General features: G+C 51.2%; 1 protein-coding gene across 2 annotated transcripts in view; it reads left to right on the top strand.

The window, feature by feature from the left end:
• Positions 1 to 23,821, top strand: part of TBC1D10C (TBC1 domain family member 10C) — a 349,369-nt gene that overhangs the window by 297,437 nt on the left and 28,111 nt on the right. The gene's annotated exons all lie outside the window — the stretch shown is intronic.

A 23,821-nucleotide genomic window follows, 5' to 3' on the forward strand; every position in this document is an offset into this window, starting at 1 on the left:
ACCTGGGTCTGTTGCTCACTTTGCCACTGGATTCAAGCTAGCCTTGCTGATGAGGGGTGTTACCCCGAAACCGGTCCCAGGATGCTTGTTTACAGTCCAGGGAAGACCTGGCTTGGCAGTTCGGGCTGGACTGTTCCCATGAGGAACAGGGTCAGACTGATTTGCATATGGCCAGGTCTAAACTGGGGTGGCAGAGTGGGCTAAAGAACGATGATGGATTCAACCCAGATCTGTGACTAGGGGTGAGTGTCTGAAAAGTTTCGGTGCTCCGTCCATTATCCGATTGTGTTTCCTTTAAATAAATATATACGCACAGCTGCATTACCTTCTTTGACACTATTTCTTGCCCCAGTCCTCACAGAAGGAATGTCACCTTTCCCTGGCACAAATTTCACCATATACATTTAAAAAAATTCATTGCCCCTCCCAACATGGATGCAACTGAACGTCCTCTTACATGACCTTAAACAAGAAGGTTTTACTCGAATACTTCCTGCTTTTTATTACTTTATTCCATTAGATAAGTTTATTTTTTGTTTTTTTAGTAGTGAGCCTTATGTTTTATCCCTTCCTGCTTTCATTATTTTTCACTTGTAGGTATAAGCGGATTGGCTTGCTTTTAAGGTCGGCTTTAATACTGGTGGCGCCCAGTGCAACAGTCTTTTTGGCATACTTCCCAGTGACTTCCTTCACCACAGATTCCTTCACTGCCACTCTCGAAGGGTGCCCCTCATCTCCCCATAGCCCCTCTCTCACAAGCATTTCATCTGTTTTATAGCACTACTCATACCAGTTTAGGGTGTCACAGCACTTTACATCACGCACAATTTATACAGCAATAATGAATCATACGTGTGTTGATCAGTCTACAGGAAATGTTATCCTCATTGTCATACAACAATGAGGATTACAAGGTGTAGGTACAACATGTCCTCCCTAGTATAGCTTAAGAGTGTTTGGTGTGGCGAAGCACCAACTCAGGATTTAAAGCGTTCCACAGTGGTTGGGGTTGGCTTTACTAGTAAGAATGAATTTCTACCCAAATAAAACCTTTTTTTCGCAACAGTAGGATAATGAACGACTGTGGAAAAAACATAACGTTCTAACCTATACCATGCAGTTTACATGCAGCTCTTTGATGACAGTTCATAGGTCACTCTGCTATACTAGGATTGTAACTTCTGAACTGCAAGTAACAGAAAGATCTCAGTGACAAAAGCTTTGTAGCAGGCACATGCACCCTCTTGCTCTATTTTATGATGAGCCAAAACTGTCACTATACGAAACTCATCTCCAGGGCCGGACTGGGAACCACAACCGGCCCTGGCAAAGTGCTCAGCTGCCCTCCCCCCCCGCCCACCCCCCAACTGCCCCTCCCCCCCCGCCCACCCACGGGGGGAAAGGCGTGGGTGCCACCAAGCTCTTTGCCAAGGCCGGTTTTCGGACGATTTTGTTACAGGGCCGATTTTGCAGCTATGCTGCAAAAACGGCCTTGTAACAAAAACGGGGCCCAAATCCGGACCCCACCTGTGCGGCGCACCGGGGGATTGCCCGGTGCCCGCTCCGGCCAGTCCGGCCCTGCTCATCTCTCTCCAGCCAGCACATTAATCACCAGAGTTATCTTGACATTTTTATTGCTGTCTGAAAACTGCTGGACACACAAAGTACTCTGCAGCAGGTACTTTTAAACCAATAATCTATTTCTAACACAGCACCCGCCGAGCTTAGCGCCAGGTGTGGCTGCACCAGTCACACTGCCCTAAAGCTGGCTGCTTCTGCATGCTGGTATCTTTCACGGAGATGTCTGATCAACGGAAATCTCTTGAAGGAAAGCTGTGCACACCTGGCACAACGGAGAGGCTACCTCTTCTGCTAAGTGCTCAAGAGATAGCCAATGCCCATCCTTGCTTTTCAGTACTGTATGGGCCTGAAAAGAGTGATTTTATTTTCTTCAATTAAGTATTTGCAGGACCATGTAAACTGACTAACATGGTAGCGGTCCTGCGATATTTTATAAAGTATAGTGCCCAGTTGCTGGGCAACGTGGCAAGTGTTCTCTAGAGATGAAAATAAACCATTTTTGATTCTGCTCTTGATGTGGTAGCACCTCAATGGAGGTAAAGCGCACATCTAAGCGCAAGCATCTCCCAGAAGAAAGTTCTGCTGGTGAAGCCAACCCAGTGGCTGTGGACCCTGGCCAGGCTCTGACATGGAGCTGCTGCAGGCCATGATGAATAAGGCTGAAGAGGCCACCTTTGCAGCCTGGGAAGGGCAACCTTCATCCATGGTTCCAGGGGTTTCTGTCCTGCAGAATATTGACCCTGACTATTCGGACAAAGGAGAACTGCGGTTCTGAGATATATATATATATATATATATATTTTTTTTTAATTTAAAATTTCTTTTTATTGAATTTTTAAACGACAATGAACACACCATGGCTCTCTGTGTTTAAAAAAACAAAATAAACTAAAATGTTGCAGCGCAAATGCCTTCAAGGGGCAGAACATCGCTTAGTTGTCTTATACATTTTAAACATATGCCAGTCCCAAATTTCAACAACGATACACTATTTTAAGCACCATTTTGTTTTTGCGGGACAGGTTTCAGAGCACCATGCTAACCATGGAGGAGAACATTGGAGATAGAAAAATATAGAAGAATGGGAGTCCAGAGGAAGGAGGGGGAAAGGGTGGAGGGTTCTCTCTGGCCCTAATGAGTTTATATCTTGTTAATCGCAGCAACAGGCCCATGGAGGTTTAGGTTGTACAATGTGCAGTATTTATGCCTCTGGCAATGCGGGTTCCTTTTGGGCAAGGGGTTGAGATTCTAAATAACTTTGCAGTGGTGCCCAAATGTTCTGTGGTTGCGACTGTGCGGGCATGACGTCTCAGCAGTCGGACAGTTGGCAGTGGCAGAACGCCGCATCCTTAAACCACTCTGCCATGGCTGGACAGCACCTGCAACCCCAACAGATTGCCACCCTCTTTTCGCTAGCAGTAGCTGCATGGCCACCAGCTTCCTGTGCTCAACGGATACTCTACTTACGTAACCCAACAGGGCCATTAGGGGGAGCGTTCAACGTCTTCATGTGATATTACAGCCAGCACCTCAAAGACTTGTTCCCAGTACTCAGCCACTGCTGGGCACTCCCAAGCTAGATGCATAAAAGAGGCCTCTGTGGCACAGCATCTCATACACCTTGCATCCTCACTCAGCCCAGCCTTGTACAACCAGACTGGGGCCCTATACAGCCTGTGGAGAAACTTGAAATGAATAAGTCACAGCCTATAATTGGGTGACAGTGCTTTGAGCTGCGCGAAGCAGTAAGCCCATATGCTCTCCTCCATCGGGCCTCCAAGTAGCTTCTCCCATTCGCACTGCGCTGGAGGAACACAAATCGGTGACGCGCGCTGCATTCCCGAGTACAGGCGGGTAATGAGTTTCCTCGGCGAGGGATTCGTCAGGAACTCCTCTAGCACTTGAAATGAGTTCTTCGCCAAGCGCCTCGTCTATGGTAATAAACACCCCATTAGGGAATGCCTACCCCATCATATGGAGCTGCAGGTTCCGTAGTCTTTGGCCTACTCCAGGGTCTGTGGTGAAGGGCAATTCTGGATGTCTGATTAATGGTATCGAGGGGGCAAACACTGTCTCCAGTCATGCTCTACGCCTAAGCTCTTGCCACCCCCCCCCCGTGCATCGCACCGTATCAACCGTGGCCCGGGGTCTCTTTTGGGGTTCAAAAAGCACCATGTGCAGAGGGCCGGGTTAGCGCTATCACTCTCCAGGGCGGTGTGTGCCATGAAAAGGGTCAGAAATATCCAGTGGTAGCCAAACTGAGCCCATCCCACCCTGCTCAAACGGCAGCGTTAAAATTTCCAGTGCAACTCAGGACTGTCCGCCCGCCCATGCAAGCGATATCAGATTCGAGCGTAGTCGCCGTTTAAAGGCAGCTGTAAGGGGAAGCGGCAGATTAACAAAGACATAAAAATTTGGGTAGAACCACCATCTTGGCGATCGCTAATCGACTCGCTAGTGACTATGAGAGGGTCTTCCACCTATTTAGCCTGCTTTCAAACTATTCAATTAGCCTGCTGTAGTTGTAAGACCATAGTTTCTCATTGCTGCGGCTGAGCTAAATACCAAGATACTTCACCGGGGAGTCTGCCCATTTAACTGGAAACTCTAACTGGAATGGATCAGTAGCCTGGGTGAGTGGGAAGATGATGGATTTTTCCAAGTTTATGGTAACACCCGACATGCCCCCAAAGCGGATGAGCGGGTCTAGATTTTTCGCTGGCCGTTGGACATACAGCGTCACGTCATCTGTATACATCGATACCAGGATCACCCGAGGGGTGAAATCCAGTCCCCTCCGCCCGTGATGCTGCTGAAGCCTGGCTGCAAGCAGCTCCGTCGCCACCACAAACAACAAAGGGGAGAGCGTACACCCCTGGCCCGTGCCCCGGGTCACCGGGAGGGGAGGAGAGACCAGTCCGTTGACTCTCAGTCTCGCGGTTGGAGCCAAGTACAGCAGGGCAATTTTGTTAAGAAACAGAGGGCTGATGTCAATGCGCGAGAGGAGCATCAAGAGGTACGGCCATTCCAAGGTGTCAAAGGCCGTGGTGGCATCCAAGAAGACTGCTGCTGCAGGAAGAGTATGATCTACCTCCTGCATGGTCGCAAAGAAGGTGCAGAGATTGTGGGATGTACTTCATCCGGGCACGAAGCCACACTGTTCAGGCCGCAACACCACCGGCAACATGGGAAGTAGACGCGATGCCAGCAGTTTTGCAAGTATCTTATTATCCAAATTTATCATTGACAGAGGCTTGTAGGAGTCGCACAGTAACGGGTCCTTATCAGGTTTGAGGATGGTGAAATTCAACGCCTCCTGGAGGGAGGGGGCAGCAAGCCCCCTTCCAGCGATTCTTCAAACATGTTGAGGAGGTGGGGGACAAGGAGCAGCAGTTATTCCTTGTGGAATGAAGCTGTGAGTCCATCCAGCCCGGGAGCTTTATCCACAGGCATGGCTCAAATCACCCCAATAACCTCTTGCTCAGCATAGAGCTCATCGAGATAGTTGCACTGACCGTCTCTTAACCAGGCTAACTCGATCGATTCCAGGAGGGGAAGCAGATCCGCATGCGCTTCCGTTTGTCTAGCCTTGTACAGAGAGGTGTAGAATGCCATAATTTCTGCTTGCACCGCTTCCTGCCCCGCAATCACCAATCCGCTACTGGTGCACAGGTTACTCATGTATTCACTGGCCCATGGCTTCTTTAGGAGCCCTGCTAACATCTTCCAGCACAGTCCCCCTCCCCGTATTGGCGTGCCCGTGCCTTCCTGCCCAGGTTGTGCGTCTCAATCTGTGCGGCCTCTTCAAATTCAACTATTTTCTCTTTGATGTGTCTCAAGATTTCTGGGCTGTTAGACTCAAAGTACGTAGCCTCGAGATTCCGAATTTCCCTTTCCAAACATTGGAGGTCTCCCCTGAGGAAGCGCAAGACCCCCGCCTGCTTAGCTGTGCACTTGCCCCGGATAACCGCCTTAAAGGCTTCCCATAACACCGAGGGCGACTCCACAGTCCCACTATTTAGTTCAAAGTATTCTATGAAATCAGCACAGATTTATTCTCTGAAAACCTGATTCGAGGCGCACCTGGGGGAAGTCTCCAGCAAAAGGGCTTATGAGCCGCATCCGGCAATATAAATTTCAGTAGCACTAGAGCGTGGTCAGAGAGGGACCTGGCTGAATGTACGGCCGTGAGTGTCCACAAGTCTACATCGTGCGACGTGAGCCAATAATCAATTCTGGACCAAGTTGGGCCCGCCGAGGAGATGTGTGAGTGGGTGTAGACGTCGCAAGACATCCACCAATTCGTGGTCTTCCATAATGGCTTGTAGTTGTTCCACTGCCTTCGGGTGTGGTCTACGGGAATCGCCCGACCAGTCCACCCTCGCATCCAGAACCACATTAAAATCCCCCCCACAGAATGGCCCCAGGTGTGAGTGATTCTGTGAGCCTCCAGACTTCACTAAAGAATTAGGGGTCATCTGTATTTGCCCATAGACCGATACGAATCTAACCGGCCGCCTCCACATCTCGCCCGCAACAATTACATATCTCCCCTGTGGGTGGCACAGCACGGGAAACGTTCGCCAGGGGAGCCCCTTCCCCGAGGATTATGGCTGTGTCTCTAGCTAATTGGAGTATCCTGACACGAACTTCTGTCCCATCCAGCCAGCCCGCAGCCACGCGCAATTACTGCTAGTTAAGTGAAGCTCCTGTAAGAAGTAGATGTCCTCTCCATGTCTATGCAGATATGCCGCTACCAGACACACCTTACGACAGTCATTCAGACCACACACATTCCATGTAACTGCTTTAATCGCATTCACCTCTGCAGTGGCCTTCACCATCACTGGGGGTGTACCAGACCTGATTTGCTGGGTGCCTCTGCGTTGCTGCTCGCTCAGATCGCGCACAGTCCCTGTCACTGCTTTGATCTCAGACATCTCTTTGATACTCTCATCCGTCCTTTGTAACAAGCAGGTCCTGACCCCTTAGGGCCCCTTCCCCACCATTCTTTGTTGCACCAGGGCCAGAGAGAAGGAAAAGAAGAAAAAATAGGGAAGAAGGAATACACAGTACATTGCAGTCCCCTGAAATCAGTCCCACCCCAACAACGCCACCCACTACCCACTTCAGCCCCCCCAACATGGCTGACAGCCAAACCCTGTGAACACAAAAGGCCAACTGCGGCCAACCATTAGAATGTCCAAGGGACTCATCCCTGAGAGAGGCACTAGGTGCTCGGGAATACCCAGCAACAATACGCTGGGCGGCTGGACAGAATGCGTTCGGGAGGAGCATCCCTACCATCAACCTGCTGGCCGGCCGAGCCCCTGGCCCCAGTTGTAGAAATGGCAGTTAGTCCATACAGGGAAAGAGAAAAAAAGGGGGGGGAGGGATAGGGAAAAAACACGCGGCAGTGGGAAATTGTGTGATGCAGACCCCTCCCCGCCCAAGCAGTCAAACCAAATCTTTGTCATTCTGGTCGTAGACTTCCTGGGGTCTCAGTCATTGTCATCTGGGGTGTCATCTTTGGTAGTTCTTTTCTAACCCTCGCAGCCGACGTTGGTTGTTTCAGAGAGCGAGCAAACATGACGGCAGCCTTATGGTCAGCGAAGAACATGGTTTTGCCCTGGTAAAAAATGCGAAGCTTCGCCGGATATAGGAATGAGTATTTGATGTCCAGTTGCTGCAGCATTCTCTTCACTGGTACAAATTCTCTCCACATGGCCTGCACTGTTAGGGTAAAGAGGAAACTGCGTTGCCCTGATACTTCTTGTCCTGTGAGTCCTGGGCCCTCCAACACAGTGTTGCGGTCTCTGTAATTCAGCAGGTGCGCGATAACTGGTCTGGCCTGAGCGCCCGGTGGTGGCCTCGGGCCCAGGGAACTGTGGGCCCGTTCTACAATGTAGACCTGTGAGAGGTGGTCTCCAAACAGTGCCCTAAGCATGTCCTCAACATAGTCTTCGACTCTGGTCATGGCCGTGGTCTCCGGAACACCCATAATGCGCATATTTTGGCGGTGCGATCTCGCTTCGTGGTCTTCGTTCTTGCTGTGTATCACCTCCAGCACTTTCTCCATGCGGAGCAGCTTCTCTCGAGTGGCGGTCGTCTTCGAGCGTGGAAGTGCACTGTTCAACCTCCGCAATCCACTCGTCGTGGCTTGAGACCTTATCCTTGTGCCAATCAAGCCGATCTGACATGGAGTCGATCTTGAGATCAATGGTCGAGAGGGACAGTTTCAGTTCATGGAACATTTCACGTATGTTTGGCTCCGCTGACTGCGCAGAGGCCATATCCACCATCGACTGATCTCCTCTGGTGGGGTCCACACATGAGGAGGCTTGCATTGGTCAAACGAGAGTTTAGGCTGTCTTGTCATCGCTTACCACCTTGCCCCCAGGCAGGCATCTCGGCAGCACTACTTATCCTTCATGGCCCTCACCGACCGAAAGTGTGCAGTTTGCACCTTGTAGGCACCTTAGTGGCTGTGATCCCAGATTCCAGCACTTCACCGCCAACAGGTCTCCTCCAGCACTCTACAATTTTCAGAACGACCTCAGTAGGGGGCCAATCTGTCCAGTCAGGGTTGTCATCTGTGCCCACGGCCCAGCCTCTCTGTCCCATACTCGGTGCCCTGCACGCACAAAATGGCACCCCGGTCCCACCTCTCTAGTCTAGCTGCGGCATGGCCCTGACATCAAGTAGGCCTCAGTGCACTGGGGGGGTGTCATTGGGAATTCTTGGTGTTGTGTAATGTGTGCTTCCTGGCGGTATGTTTTAGATATAGTCTCTGTGGACCTCCCTCCCGCAGCCGCTATCACCGGGTTCCCACCCGGCCTAAGACCTGGTGGCCGGCGGTTCAGCAGTTCCCCAGGGGAATGCCAGGCCGTTACAGACCCAATGAGAGTTGCATTCCACCTCTGCGATAATTGGGCTATTCCGTCCTGGCTGCTGAGCAACCGGTGAGAAAGCAAAAGACACACAATTGATGGGTGGAAGTGTCTGCAATTTGGCGGGCTGGGTTCGCGGCAGCTCTGTCAGGGGGAGGCCTTCGCCCCCAGCCGTCAGGGGGAGGCCTTCGCCACCAACCCCCAGCCGCCCCCCCCCCCCGTGTGCACCCACGTGTGGGGCCGTCGCTCTCTCAGGTGCTCAGCAGGCCTACCTGCATGTCACAGGGTCGCGCTGGTCTCGGTCCCAAGTCTGTTCCGGGTCCCAATCAGGCCTTCAGCCGCACTCTATTCACAGCCCTGCTGTCGATTACAACATGTCCAGGTAGACAGCTAAGGCAGGTCCGTGCCACAGTGAAGTGGGAAGCCCGCAGCAAGTCGTCTCCTCTGCAGCACCAGCGCGACGCTCATAGTGCGAGGTACGGGGCCGCCATCTTGTTCCCGAGGCAGATCTGGCCACCGGACTCCAAGACGCCATTTTTTGTCAGGCTCGGGGCAATCAGCTCCCAAACATCATCTGCCCATTGGCCCAGCTCTCGAATACCACCGCCTCTGTTTTAGGGTCTGCAGCACTCGCCCGTACCACCAAATAACTGCCAGATTGATGCCCAGCCTGCAGAGCCTCACTAGGTGGCGGCCATTTTGCAGCCGGCATACTAGCGCCCCCCGCGGTTCTGATATATTTAGGTGTCAGAATTAACAGAGCTAGTCAACCCCTTAGTGAAACTTGATCCTTTCCTGAGGCAGTTGCACAGGTTGATGGAGATGTTTTATTCTGTCAATATATTTGTAAAGAGAATGACTGTTGCCTGTTCATTAAGCCATTAGGGGTCTGAAAAAGATATGGAGAAGACCTGTTTTCCCAGGTTTCTTCCCAGAAGGTATCCTGTTAAAAATGTTCAAGAAGAAAATTCCAGCAATGATTAAGGAGACTCCCTCATGGCTGGTCTACCGTCAAGTGGTATAATCATCTCCGAGGATGCAGCTCCGGCTGACGCAGTAGACATAAATGGAGAATGTGCGATAACGAGGGCTTTTACAGTTTAAAATGTAACCCTGAAAGCAGGAAAATACGCCGTTCATACAGTTCATTCTCTTCTTCAGGGGTTTCATGCTCTAGCAGAAGAATTACAATATGATAATGGCACCACTAAGCTTTCCATGATGTAGCAGCAGGTCAGGTTTTTGATTCTTTGTCTTCTGCTGCTGCAGCTTCAACCACTGTTGAAACATGTTGTATCATAATACGCTCATGGTGGGTGGATAATTCCCAAAAATCTTTGGTTAGTCACCTTTCATTCAAAGTTATTTAGTGTCAGGGGATTCGGTGAAGCAATCTGTCCAGGACCATTATCTGCTGACCCCAAGTGGAAGAGGTTTTGGATTTCAATGAGCCTTTGGGCAGGCATCTTCTAGGGTTTCCTGCCAGCCCTTTCATGGCAGGGAATGTGGCTGGGATTGTTTCTTCACTGAAAGACCCCAGCAACAGCCTTTCATGACTCTTATCCCTTCCCGTAACCCTCCCCCAACTCACCCACACCCCTGGCCTGAATATCACAGCAGAGTGAGGGGAAAATACATGGGGTTTGGTAAGCCCAGAGATCAAGCATTTCAGACTCCTGGATCCTTGATTGTGAAGGAAGACTGATGACTAAACATTTCAATATATCTCAAAGGCATCTTGTTCCCACTCCACTCCCTGAAATCCAGCCAAATGCCAAGGATGGGTCAAGCCCATCACAGGTAATAAGGTCACTATCTTATTAGGTCCAGTTAAACGTTTCAGCAATTTAAACCTGAACTCAACCCCTGGTAGCTATGGTACAGAGGAAGTAGGCTCAACTTAAGAAACTGTTTAGATCATTTGGAAGTACCAAAACAGTTACTATGTTGAAATACAATAAAATAAAAATCCCACTCCAATTTTTAACAATAGAAAATAATTTAATGAACAAAGTGACACCAAAACAACAAAAATCTAATAAGGTGAGCAGGAGATATGAATTGTCAAAGTAGAAATAGTGTCAATAAGCAAAATGCGCCAATGTGTGTCAATTGTTTGTGGTAGACCGGGATCTAGGCATGATTTCAGGCTGACTGCGATGGAGCAGGGGTCTGATACACCAACCTGGATCGACCCAGTCAGAGGTTTTACCTTGCAACATATACTTTTTTCTGAAAGTCAAAATCCTTCAGCGGACGAGGCAGCAGGCAGTAGCTGAGTAGGGCTCCATGATGTAGGATAGGCGTTGGGCGAGGTCCCAGTGAAGCTGGTGGTTTTAGTGGGAAGATTAGAATTTTGTACCTACTGAAGTCCTCTCGCTGGTGGGATACTTTTGGAGCCCTTGCCTGGTCAAGATTTTTACCTTTAGACTTAATCTCTTTTTTAGTGTTCAGCATCCTCCAGTGGGAAAAGGCAAGGTTGTATCTGAACAGGGCCCCCAAGAGGCTGGATACCTTCCCAGTGAGGCCTTGTTGAATCGGATTTGCTGTTGTGAGGAGGAACAAGACACCTGCCCTCCCACCCATGCTATTGTCTCTCCTCTGGGGCAGTTTTCACATGTATCAGGGCCATTCATCAGGTGATAGGTGGAGGCCAATGCGAATTAGCCTCAGGAGTCTAGCTTAGGCCAAAGGTTTAACTTTACTAATAGTAAAGTTAGACTTTTGGTCTAAGTTTAGACTTTTGGTCTAAACTTAGACCAAAAGTCTAACATTACTACTAGTAAAATTAGATTTCAGGACTAAACTTAGATCTTTTGGTCTCAATTTACCTTTGTGAATCGGGCCCATGCTGTATAAGTGATGTGCCCCTCCAACACTAATCTATTAGGACGGCAATAAATCATCGAAAGATAGGACGGAATTGCACTATAAATAATAACACACATTGTTATCCTTCTAAACAGTAACAATCGAGGGTCAGAGGGTGTCACGCAAACAAAGGTGTACTTTCTCACAGAAAGCACATAACAGTCATTCGTTAAGGTAAGGAAATATAGAATTACCATTCACTGTAATGCTGCCACCACAGGTGCTAATTAGTTAGTGAAGACCCTTGACGATGTTTAGAGGCCGAATAGGAGAGCTTGGAATTGGTAGTGTACACTTTGCAATGTAAAGCTTAAATAAAGCTAGCTCTCTGAATGCATCAGAACATAAAAGTATGCGTCTTGCAGATCTAATGTTTCCAAGTAGTTGACCTTCATTTTTAGAGGGATACCCACTTGTATGGGCAGTATTCTGAAAGATTCAATAAGCAAGGCTTTGTTCTAAGCCTTCAGGCCTAATTCTGGATGAAATCTTCCATCCTGCTTTGGAAAGGATTGAATAAAACCCTTGTCCCCTCTGTTGATAGAGTACTTCAATTATCACCCCATTTTGGCAATGGGCCAGCAGACCTTAAAGCAGTTCTCTTTTTGTTATGACTCTTAGTGAGGGTCAGCGCACAAGCCCCAAAAAAAGAAGGTCGGGGAAGAACCAAGTTAGGCAGTATGCAAGCGACATCATGGCGCGTGACTTTACGGTGCTTGAGATTGTCCGTGGCATTACAACCAATGACCTCACAGGAAGTGACATCAGATCTTAAGACCTCACACATGTTTAGCAGGTCAATCATGAGTACTTTTGAGAGCATTACAATATTTAGCAAATTAGATTTTGCGTCGCGTTGTGCCAAAAAAGTGACGCAACCCTGATGCAGAATCTAGGCCTCAACTTATACATTTATTTTTCTAAATCCTGCAACAAAGAAATTGGCAACAAGGATAAACATGGCAGTAAATCTGTTCTGCTTAATTGGTTGCAAAGTATGCATTTGAAAATATCTGATGAGGTTAAGAAACCTGCTGCAGAGAGTTTTGTGTGCCAATTGAATCTCACTAAAATAATAATGATAATGGTAAAATAACTCTATGGGTTAACATATTTGCTGGAGAGATCTGTGTCTTGTCTAGTCTCAGTTTACAATCAAAGTCGCATAGAGAGTTAATATGTTTCCTGCAAAGCACATCATGTAACACACAGATGACATATTTAAATTTGATATAAATGGGCAAGTGGGTTACTGCTTTTAACACAAAGATACTTTTGTTACTTGCAGTTCATAAATTGTAATCCTAATAGCACAGTGAACTATGAAGGACATGTGGTTCCTACACCTTGTCACCCTCACTGTCTTATGTCACACATTGTATACGTTGATTTACACACATACAATTTATTGTCAATGTATAATATCAATCAAACAGCATTTATAAAGGGACCCGGTAGGGTATCCAGGCGCTTGCAGGTCCCAGAGGCTCTTCGAACAGCCAGGTCTTGATGGCCTTCCGAAATTCCGGAAGAGATGGGATGGTCCGGAACTGTATACTTTGTTGCGATGTAGGAGAAGGAGCATCCTCCACTTCTGCTTCTGTGGATGTGGGGGTGAGGGCAAGTGACCAGAAGGCGGAGCCTAGAGTACTCGATGATTGGTGGAAGTTCAGGCGGTGGTTGATGTCGGCGGCTTCTGGGTTGTGTAGCTCCTTGTGTGTGTGGGTCAGCAGCTTGAATTGCCATATCTTCTGAACGGGGAGCCAGTGGAGTTGCTTGAGGTGGGGTGTGATGTGGGTTCGTTGAGAGAGGTCAAGGATGAGTTTGGCTGCGAAATTCCATATGGTTTAAGGCCTCTGCAGGAGGTGTGTGGTGATTCCTACTTAGAGAGTAGTCCAGTGGGTTGGTGATAGGGCCTGAGTCATGGTGCGTCCCGTGTGAAGGGGTAGCAACTTGAAGATCTTACGTAGCATGTGCAGAGTGAGGAAGCAGGCATAGGAGATGGCAGTGGTCTGTGATTTAATAGAGAGCTTGATGTTGATGATAATTCCAATGTTTCTGGTGTGGTCGGCAGGTGTGGTTGTGGGTCCCAGGTGTCGGGGCCACAAAGAGTCATTCCACAGGTTGGTGGTTTTGCCGATGATCAATACTTCTGTGTTGTTTGTGTTCAGCTGAAGACAGTTGTTCTTCGTCCAGTCAGCGACGCTTTTCATACAATTGTAGAAGTTGGCCCTTGTGGTGGTGGGGTCATTGGTGAGGATGAGTTTGGTTTCGTCTGTGTAGGATATTATGTTAAGACGGTATACCGCTGAAGAGAGTAGTCCTGAGGGTTGAGCCCTGGAGGACTCCACAAATTATATCCTTGGGTTCGGAGAAGAAAAGTGATAGGCTGACCCTCTGGGTTCTTCCGGTGAGGAAGGATGTGATCCATCTCAACGTGTCCCCTCGGATGCTGATGTGGTGGAGTCTTTTGAAGAACGTGTAGTGGGAAATGCCGAAGCTGCTGAGAGGTCGGGGAGGATTAGTGCCCCTGTTTCTCCTTGGTCGAGGAGGGTTTGGATGTTGTCATTGGCTGTGATCAGGGTGGTCTTGGTGGTGTGGTTGCTGTAGAATCCAGATTGGGAGGCACCAAGTAGATGGTTTTGCTCCAGGTAGATCATTAGTTATCTGTTGATGTATTTTTTCAGTACCTTGGCTGGATATGCGAGCACAGAGAGAGGCCGGTAGTTTTTGAGTTTGCAGAGGTCTGCAGAGGGTTTTTTGGGGAGCTGTCTGACTTTGGCATATTTCCAGGTGTCGGGAAACGTTGCTGTGGTGATCGATGTTTTGAGCAGGATGGTGAGTTCATGCCAATGCTTTGCATTTTCACGTTGAAGATGTGGTATGGACATGGGTCTGTGGGAGCTCCTGAGTGGATGGACTTCATGAATGAGGTGGTGTCCTGGATGGAGAGCTGGTTCCAGTCAGTCAGTCAAAAACACTTTATTCGATTAATTAAAATCATAAAAGTACAGAATTCATACAGTAATAAAAAGGCAATCAAAGACATAAAATGTACCAGCATAATTACAACATATCCACAGAAATAGAGATACCATACCTAAGAACAGACGTTAAAAAGTTGCTCCAGGATTGCACAGATTAGGAAATTTTTTTGATTTGCAGCGCATAGCTGCCACCAGAAAATTTGCCACACTAAATATAATACGAGTACTACTCAACTGCTGAAGAAATAGCAGGGCAGGTCTAACTTGTACAAAGCCGGCTTCCTTCAAAATTGGGAGCAGATATTTTTTCCGGCTTGCAGAATAGAACTCGCAAAACATAATAAAATGCAAAGTGTCTTGGGATGAAAAATCATCACAATGGCATGGCCTACTACATTCAGGCCTACCCCAGGACGGATAGAAGCCAAGTGAGTAGTGGATCAAATTAAATCTAAATCTCAACAGTAAAAATCTATGGAATGGGTTGGAAACAATACTCAAATAAGGTTCCAGCGAGGGAGATAAGAGGAGCATAAAATGCGCTCTAACACAAGGTTTTAAGAGTTCTCTTTCTTTGCGATCCAATTTGATCCTAACTAAAAAACACTGCTTGATCCAAGCTAAGTCAGCCTTGACAATATGTGATGGAGACACAAAGAGCTCAGGGCGCCCAAGACGAGAGAGCTCCGCTCTGACGTACTCCAGCCAGGGTATTCTTTTAGCATAGTCCAAGGCTAGAATGTCGTTAAGAATCAGATGGTTAAGAGTGATTTCCTGATTTAACCAGGTTTTCACCCAACACAACAATGGGGCCATCTTCAACTTATCCGTGACATAGCCCAGACCAACCTCCGCATGGATAGAAAAAACAGGGGTCGATTGAGGAACTGAGAGAAAATGTCTCAAGAATCTATTTTCAACTACTTGGATCATATCCTGCGTAACATAACCCCACAGAGCCGCGCCATAAGTAGCGATAGCCAGGCTTTTCGAAGAATAGACTTTCAACAGGGCCCCCAGTCTTTTAGCAAAACTCAGCAACGCAGAGGTAGACCTGGCTACAGAGTTACGTTTGAGCTTGATTTGCGGACCCCAAGTACCCTTCTCGTCAAAGAGGACTCCCAGATAGCAGAAAACCTTTACTCTAGTTATCTCTTCCCCGTTACAAAATAAAGATCTAGATTTAAGCTTTTTACTCTGTTTCCCCACCACCATAAAATGGGATTTCTTTATGTTCACCTTAAGGTCTAAGGCAGCCATAAAGGCACCAAAGGCATCCAACAATCTCTGAAACCCCACAGATGTGTGGGCCAACAGGACAGCGTCATCTGCGTATAGAAGAACCGGTACAACTAGGTCCCCTACACGCAGCGCGTCTGCCCTCAGGACCCCCAGGGACCTTTCCAGGCCATTAATATAAATAGTAAAGAGGAGTGGGTCAAGGATACACCCCTGCCTCACCCCTCTCTCTGACCTAAAGTGCTTAGTGCGTTTCCCATCCTGAGTGACCCTCACTGAGGCCGAGAGGTCCTGATGAAGTGCTGCTAAAAAACGTACTAAGGGAGGATCAATACCCAGATCCAGCATGATGGACCATAGCTTAGACCGATTAACGAGATCAAAAGCGGAGGACAGGTCCATAAAAGCCATAAAAAGGGACCCGTCCTTCGCCACCGTGTATTTACTAATTAAAAGCTGAAGATTTAGACATTGATCCAGAGTCCCCCTATTGGCTCTAAACCCATATTGCAGATTAGACAAAATACCCTGACTGTCTAAAGCATCCCTGAGTTTAAGAAGTAAGACCCTGCCCAAGATCTTCACTGCAGAGTCTATCAGGGAGATGGGTCTATAGCAGGAAGGATCATCACGATGGCCCTTTTTGAAGATTGGAATAATGACCGCCTTAGCCCAGGAAGCAGGGAACCTAAAACTAGAAACCGCATTAAAAACGTTAGCTAAAATCCTTGCCCATAAATTAGGAGAGTAGCCATATAGGTCTGCTGGCACTCCGTCAGGGCCCGGCGCCTTATTACTAGCAGAATCCTTTATGGCTCTCTCCACATCCATCGGATCAAAGGATAAGCAGGGCAGGGAATGGGATACTACAAAGGTACTACTGCTAGCGGGACTTGAATCTCCCGCCCCATAGATTTTGCTAAAATGGTCAAACCATTTCTCATCTGGAATTACACAGTCCTGGATAGTGCCCTCAGTACCCGAGAAAAAAGGATGATTAATAGTTGCCCAGAACTTCCCACTGTCCCGTAGGACATCGATTGATAAAAGATTGTCCCAGGCTTCTGATTTTATTGCCTTTTTCCTTTTGGCAATGGCCTCTTTATAGGCCCCTCTCGCTACTGCAATTGCCCCCTTATCCCTAGGTCTACTTTTTAGCGCCTTGCGCAGAATCCTGTGGGCCCTCGAGCAATTCCCGTCAAACCATCTAAAGGATTGGAGCCTCGACGGGCATTGGTGGAAGTCAGATCCCTAGAGATCTGAACACAAATATCCACAAGGCCCATCCATTTTGGCGCAAAGCTCCTCCAGAAAAGTTGCAGGGACCACCTTAGCCCATTTAACCCTGCGACCCTGGTCTTTCGAAATCAGGGGAAGATCTCTTTGGCAATCATGGCGCAAACCACCCAGGCTCTCCGGCAAAGCCAACTCCAGATATACCGGGTTGTGATCACTAAAGGCAGACGGGACAACTTTGTGAGCTATAGCCCTATCTAAGACACCAGACGACATAAAAATGTAATCTATTACTGATCCCAAAGTAGAACCTTTAAACATAATGGCCCTGCCCCCAACCTCTATAAAATTAGATTAAAAAATGTTGGTAGTGGCAAGAAAAACCTCTAGGGCCTCCCCCTGCTTAGTATGCTCAAAATGGGGGGCCACAGCGCCAGGAGGGCCCTCAGGAGCTTCATAGGCCCTCACATAACACTCACCAACACAGAAATGAACATTAAAATCGCCCATAAGGACGATCTCAAAACCAGTGTTTTGATTTTGACTGTAATCTAAAATAAAAGTTTGCAAGGTGACCAAATGTTGATTGAAATCAACACAGTCCCTTGAGTTATAAAAATGAATCAATAAAATTTTCAAGGAATGGGAGACGATCCATTCCACGCAGAGAAAATTATTAGAGTCAGAAGCCAGGCGGGTGAATGTGCCCTTTAAATGAAGTGCAAAAAGAAATATTAGACCCCCTTTGGCTCGACCTGCCCCACCCATAACTGCCGGTACAACATAGCTGGAGTAACCATCTAAAAAGAAGTTACTTGAAGGATCCCACGATTCCTGCATGGCAATAATATCATGTTTGCCTAGGAAATCAAGCCAGGACACATCCGCTCGTTTGGATTTAGTCCCGGCGACATTCCAGCTAATTAATTTACAACTAGCCCCTCTGTAAGACCGGCCTCGTGGCGTGGGCCCTCCCAACCAGCCAGCCACCCTGCAACCGCACCTGATCCCCGATGTCACAGACTTCCGGCCCCCTTGGCCCAACATCCCGAGGGGCGGCCAGATCCCCAACACGCATGCCCTGCCGAGGGAGAGCGAAACCCCCCAAACCAGACCGAGAGGCGCCGACCCTGTCACACCTCTGGTCTCTTCCCCGAGGGAGGTTTCGATCGACCACCAGGCCCCCGGTGAGTGGACGCCTCGCATGCTGGGTGTCTGGAGTCCCTCCCGAACCCACATGAACAGATTAAAGGGGCCGAGCGACAGGAAGCCCCGACACACCGCCCCAGGCACCCAGACCCCTCTCGGCGAGGGCTCCGGACTTCAAAGAGGAGGGGAAGTATAACAGGGGGTGCAGAAGGGACGGGAGGCAGAGAAGACCTGGACTGACGAGAGCCTGCTGACCTGGTCGCGGCTCGATCGCTCCCCGAACCGAAGAACCCTGAACCATCTGAGCCCTGCTGACGCTGTCGCGGCTCCCCGAACTCTGAACCATCTGAGCCCTGCTGACGCGGTCGCGGCTCCCCGAACCCTGAACCATCTGAGCCCTGCTGACTCTGTCGCGGCTCCCCGAACTCTGAACCATCTGAGCCCTGCTGACGCGGTCGCGGCTCCCCGAACCCTGAACCATCTGAGCCCTGCTGACGCCGTCGCGGCTCCTCGAACTACGAACCTCCGGTGCCTGCTGAGTGACTCGCGGCCCGCTCCTCCAAGAGAATCGGCAGAGATTTCCGAGAGAAGCAACATCCCCTCAGCTCGAGAATTGAGAGTTGTGCGACGGATACTCCGCAGAGACACTGATTCAAAGACTGTCCCGCTACCCCTTACCCCTCATCACGAGATCGCAGCCGCTTGTGGCACTAATTCTGTTCCTGCCTTCTGGATCATAAAGATCCCTGACAACCAACGATAAAGTCTATTGTCTTGCCAAGAAGTACTGTGTGGTGTCCCTCTATCTGAAGAGAGTAAGCGCAGCGTGTGCGATCCTAGGTACGAGACCCTTCCAGGAAGGGCCTCCCCGCTCTTGCTCGGCCTAACTCTGGGAAAGGTGGGCCTCCGGGTGGTCAGGAACGTATTCCGCAGCCTCCCCGGGGAACGCTTTCCAACATTTGGTGGCAGGCGACGGGATCCGAGCCAACACCTAGAGATCGTGCAGTAGACGGCTAACGCACCACCCAGAAGAAATGGAAGGAGAAACTTCCCTAGGTGCCGAAGGCACCAACCCGAGCACGACATTCCGAGAGGACCAGTTGGAATCTTATACGCACCGAGAACTGAAACAATTTTGCAAAGACCTTGGAATCGCTACCACCAGACTAAGCACGAAAGAGGACTTCCAGGGAGCATTAAAAACCTGGGTCGAGGCGGGAACTCCCCGGACACAAACAGGAGAGCCGCCTAACGAACCACGAAGCGGACCGAGAAAGAGGTCGCAACCACGAACTAGAACTAGCAAAATTAAAAATCGAAGGAGAGCTAAAACTGGCCGAAAAGAAGCTGGCGGTAGAACAGTTACGCCTACAAGGAGAACTCGAGGAAAAGAAACGACAAAGAGAACACGAGGAAAGAAAACTCCAACTGGAGCACGAACGTAGCCTGAAAGAGATCAAGCTCAAGGCTAAGAATGCGGAGGCCAGACCCTCGGAGACCCAACCCCTCTCCTCCACCGTGGAACCAAATGTCCACATCCCCAAGGATGTGGTGAAGGAATACTATAAGAACGACGACATCCAGCAATGGTTCAAAGCCTACGAAGTCGCCATGACCTCCCACAGAGTCCCGCAGAAAGACTGGGGGGCTGGGCTGTGGGGCCGGTTCCTGAGCGAGGGGAGAGATACCCTGCTGGACCTGCCCTCCACGGTGATGAACTCCTACAGTCACATGAAAGAGGCCCTAGTAGCCAGATATGGGCTCACCCCTGAAATGTACCGGCAAAGGTTTAGAGACTGAAAGAAGATACCCGGTACCACCTGGGTGGAGTACGTGAACTTTTACAGCCGGGCCTTGGACGGGTGGATCAAGGGCAGCAAGGTCTCCACCTTTGAGGAGCTGTTCGACCTAATCGCATGGGAACACTTGTCCGCTAATTGCTTTGTAGAGCTGCGCCAGCACCTCCTGGACAGCAAACTCACAGACCCTCAAACTGGCTGTCGAGGCTGACTGGTGGGTAAACACCCGGTCCTCCCGGGGTCCCGTGGGAGACTACGGTCGCCACAGTCAGGGACCCCCCCGCCAGAGGGGCGGCGGGAATCAAGGCCGGCCAAGGGAACTTCCGGGGGGATCCCCGCTCAGCCCCCCCAGAGGACAACCTCCGCCCTTTCCAGCTCCACCTCCGGCCAGCAGCGGGCCACCGGGGAGGCCGGGGCCCCGCGTGAGGATCACCTGTTTCCGCTGCCAACAGACCGGACACTATGCCAGCGACCCTCAATGTCCCCTGTACCAGCGAACCGCCACAACAACCCCGCCGGCTCGACAAATGGCCTCCGTAGCCCTGGGGGAAGAGATGGAAGACTCCGAAGAATGGGAACCAGCCGCCATGGCCTTGGTCTCCCTGGGGGACCGGGAGATGGTCCCCGGAACGTCCCTGCCCGCCAACACGAAGAAGTACCGACAGCAGGTGACGGTCAACGGTCACCGCGTCGAGGGCCTTCGGGACACGGGGGCGAGTGTCACGGCGGTTCATTGTCACCTGGTCTCCGAAGATCAGATCCTGCCCGGCGCCTTTTGTCCCGTCATATCCTCAGACAATTCCGAGAGCCTCTGCCGGATGGCCCTAGTTCCCTTCGAATGGGGGGGAGTCACCGGCAAGTTAAAAGTGGCGGTCCGAACCTCCCAGCCCGTGGACTGCCTCCTGGGCAACGACCTTGAGAATTCCCCGTGGGGACAAGTGGAACGAAGAGCCCATCTCGAGATGATGGGCCTACCCGAATGGGTATGCGCCACCACGCGCTCAATGACTCTCAGAGTGCATTCCTCCGGGGAGGGGGAGGCCATGCCACGGAGCACCGCCACCATCCCCGAGGTCCAGGATGCGCCACCCGAGGCCAACGACCCCCTTCCGGACGAAGCGACCGTTCCCGACGAGGGGTCCGTGCCTTCCGACCCCGAACCCCTGACCGAGCTCGGGGACCTGCCGGAAATGGCCCAGTGGCACTGCGAAGGAGGCCCCTCCCGAGAAGAATTCTGCCAAGAACAATCCACCTGCCCTTCCCTCATTGGACCCCGACAACAGGCCGAGGCCCAAGCAGCAGGCGACCACTGGGTATACTGGGAAAACGGCCTCCTGTACAGCGAACAGAAGTCAGCCGAGTTGGGATCGGCCCGAGTACTGTTGGTACCCCTGCGCTTCCGAAGTCTCCTCCTGGGCCTGGCCCATGATGTACCCCTGGCCGGACTCATAGGCCAAGATAAGACCTACCAGCGACTTGTCACCCACTTCTATTGGCCCAAGATGCGAGCGAATGTGGAGGCCCGCTGCAAATCCTGCCTCACGTGCCAGGCCAGCGGAAAGAGTGGGGGGAAGCGCAAGGCTCCGCTACAACCCTTCCCCGTCGTCAGTACCCCTTTTGAGCGGGTAGGAATCGACATCGTGGGACCGCTGGACCCCAAGACTGCCCAGGGCCACCGGTTCATCCTCGTCCTGGTGGACCATGCCACCCGCTACCCCGAAGCCATCCCTCTCCGCACCGTGACGGCCCCCGTGGTAGGCCGGGCCTTGATGGGGATCTTCTCCCGCGTGGGGTTCCCCCGCGAAGTCGTGAGTGATCGGGGTACGAACTTTATCTCCAGATACATGAGGTCCCTCTGGCAGCAGTGCGGAGTATCGTACAAGTTCACCACCCCGTACCACCCCCAAGGGAATGGCCTAGTCGAGCACTTTAACAAGACACTGAAAGGAATGATCATGGGCCTCGAAGAACCCCTACGCCAGAGATGGGACGTCCTCCTCCCATGCCTCCTGTTCGCCTACCGGGAGGTTCCACAAAAATCCCTGGGGTTCAGCCCATTCGAACTACTATATGGACACCCCGTCCGGGGACCCCTGAGCCTGGTCAAGGGGGGTTGGGAAACGACTCCCCGGGGGACCCCTCCGGATGTGTTCCGATACATCTTGGCGCTCCGCAACCAGACCCGGAAATTCCGAGAACTCGCAGAGGCAAACCTCGAGGCTTGCCAGGAAGAGATGAAGCGCTGGTATGACCAGAATGCTATGCTGGTCGAGTTTCAGCCTGGCCAACAAGTCTGGGTCATGGCCCCGGTGAAACCCTGCGCCCTCCAAGACAAATGGACTGGACCCTTCAAGGTGGTCGAGCGGAAGAGTCAAGTCACCTATCTCGTCGATGTGCAGTCCTCGCGGAACCCCCTCCGGGTTCTCCATGTGAACCGCCTCAAACCCCACTTTGTAAGGACGGAGTTGAGTTTACTCCTGGCCACCGACGATGGGGCCGAAGAAGACACCGAGCCCCTTCCAGACCCCCTGGGGGCGAAAGAGACCGATGGTTCCGTGGAGGGGGTGAGACTCTCAACCACCCTCACAGCCCAACAGTCCGACGACTGCCGCCAGCTACTAAGACAGTTCGCGGACCTCTTCTCCCTAACCCCTGGGGTCACCAACTGGTGTGTCCACGACGTGAACACCGGCGACAGCCCGCCAGTGAGACACCGGGTCTACCGGGTCCCTGATCGGGTCCGAACCTGCATCCAGACCGAGGTAGCGAAGATGCTGGCCCTCGGGGTGATTGAACCCTCCGACAGCCCCTGGGCCAGCCCGGTAGTCCTGGTTCCGAAAGCAGCTACCCCGGGTGTCGCCCCCGAGCTGAGGTTTTGCATGGACTACCGAGGGCTCAATGCGGTCAACCGAGCAGACGCTCACCCTATCCCCCGTGCAGACAAGCTCATTGACCGCCTCGGGGCCGCTCGCTACCTCAGCACCTTCGACCTAACTAGTGGATACTGGCAGATTGCCCTCACCGAGGGAGCCAAGGAGCGCTTCGCCTTCTCCACCCCGGATGGGCACTACCGCTTTAGGGTGATGCCGTTTGGAATGAAGAATGCCCCGGCCACCTTCCAGCGGCTGGTGAACAGGGTCCTGTCCGGACTAGAGGGGTTCAGCGCAGCATACCTCGACGATATAGCGATATTCAGCTCCCAATGGACCGAGCACCTCCAGCACCTCCGACAAGTCCTGCTGGCTCTGCGCCGGGCCGGCCTCACCATCAAAGCCAGCAAATGTCAAATTGGGCACGGCTCCGTAACCTATCTGGGGCACCAGGTGGGAAGCGGGCAGGTCGCCTCCCTCCAGCCAAAGATCGACGCCATCTTGTCCTGGGAACCCCCCATGACCCAGACAGAAGTCCGGGCCTTCCTGGGCCTCACCGGTTACTACCGGCGGTTTATTAAGAACTATGGCAGCATCGCAGGCCCCCTCACAGAGCTAACCTCCAAAAAACACCCCAAGAAAGTACAATGGACTCCCCCCTGCCAGAAAGCGTTCGATGCCCTAAAAGCCGCTATGTGTACGGCCCCGGTGCTTAAAGCCCCCGACTACGCCCAGGAGTTTGTGGTCCAGATGGACGCCTCGGAACACGGCATCGGGGCAGTCCTCTCCCAGTTCGATGACAAAGGCATAGATCAGCCCATAGCCTTCATCAGCCGAAGGTTGCTGCCCCGAGAACAGCGGTGGAGCACCATTGAAAGAGAGACCTTCGCAGTAGTCTGGGCCCTCAAAAAGCTACGGCCCTACCTGTTCGGAACACACTTCCGAGTACAAACAGATCACCGACCCTTGCGGTGGTTGATGCAGATGCGAGGGGAAAACCCCAAGCTGCTACGCTGGTCCATCTCCCTCCAGGGGATGGATTTCACTGTGGAACATCGCCCCGGGACGGACCACGCCAACGCGGACGGCCTGTCCCGATTCTTCCGCTTCAGCGAGGAGAACCCCCAAGTGGATGGGTAGTTCTCCCCGCCTTTCATCTCGGGGGGGCACGTGTAAGACCGGCCTCGTGGCGTGGGCCC

Source organism: Triturus cristatus, chromosome 4_1, assembly GCF_964204655.1.
Source record: "Triturus cristatus chromosome 4_1, aTriCri1.1, whole genome shotgun sequence".
Lineage (NCBI taxonomy): Eukaryota > Metazoa > Chordata > Amphibia > Caudata > Salamandridae > Triturus > Triturus cristatus.